This window comes from Pieris brassicae, chromosome 12, assembly GCF_905147105.1.
Source record: "Pieris brassicae chromosome 12, ilPieBrab1.1, whole genome shotgun sequence".
In the NCBI taxonomy this organism is placed as follows: Eukaryota; Metazoa; Arthropoda; class Insecta; order Lepidoptera; family Pieridae; genus Pieris; species Pieris brassicae.
The window spans coordinates 10,453,418-10,454,805 of NC_059676.1; positions in this window are offsets into that span (position 1 = coordinate 10,453,418).

Below are 1,388 nucleotides of genomic sequence, written 5' to 3' on the forward strand. Positions count from 1 at the left end.
CGTGATGAGTACGTGATAACAATAAGGAAATGAATTTTGCTTGCAAAAATTGGACGGAAAATAACAGATTGAAGGAAATCATATTTAATCAACTTCTACATTTTATTTCGCGCTAAAGCGTGCTTTCAAGACGTTAACCTCCGTTCTAATTAGCAGCGCTCTTACGAATGGCGTTTGCCAACGGAACATGCGTACAGGTGGTTTTAATAAAATTGAACTACCCTCATTTTTTCATTATATTCGCTTAGTTTTAATTAAATAGTTGTTTTTGTTATTGTGTGGATTTAACTGCATATTATAGATATAGATTTTTTATTGTTACCTAGGGTAGTTTGTAAAAATGGGTAACTTTCAGTGCTATTATTTGTTAATATCTAGGTGATTTCGTTTGTTTTATTTTAAATTATTACCTGAAAATTGCCCATTGTAAATAGGTTTTTCGTATACTTAAGATTCTCAATGTAATGTAGAATTTAGTTTTATTAACGTGTTAACTGACTTAGATGTATGACCTGTACAAAGAAAAAAATTAAGAGTACCGTCAACAAAAAATTACACCAAATATTATATTATGACGGCTAAAAAATATTTTTTAATAAAGTCAGTGCATGAGGCGGTGAATAATTGTAACACAAGAAAAAAAAGGCTTGTGGGTTTTCTGTTGTTTGTAAAAAATGTTTGCAAAAAAATTGTGACCGCCCAAAAAAAAAAAAGTTTCCCCGTTTCACGACATAAACGTTACAGCTTCGGCTGAATTTTTTTTCTTTCAGCGACTACGTTTCAAACGTATGGTATGTGTTTCAAGGTTAGTATTGTTTTTTGCGGAGGGAAGGGAAAATATTTTCGCAGGAAGACAGGAGGAAGCTTTGGCTTCTTTTTTATTCTTTTAGTTAGATTTTTTTTTAAAATTTGCCGGGTTTGTTAGTAATAAGTACTAAACGTTGCCCATGACAGCTGCTACGCTGGAAGAATTTATGGGTATTTTGCTGGCCTTTAGGTTATTAAACATTATTAGTAAATATAGACAAATTCTTTTTGTAGACGGATTTTTTTCCGAACACATTGTTTCACGTGTACCGAAGCTAGAAACCTTTAACTTAGTAACTGCAAATTCCGGTCACACACCTTGACCTAGTAAATAAAATCAATACGACAAAAATATCTTACGATTTCTTGATTATGTCCTAGATAGCAAGTTATCGTCAGCGTAATTAAGGAATTCTATGAATACATCAATCTATGTCCAATCAATCGATTAGTGAAATGAGTAAATACATTCAAATTCTCTTTCTGTTTGAGGAGAACTTTTTTTTAAATTAAAGAAATAATAATTTTGTATAAAGAATTTCGGTAAAAAAAGTGTGGGTAAAAAAAAGAGAGTTTATTGC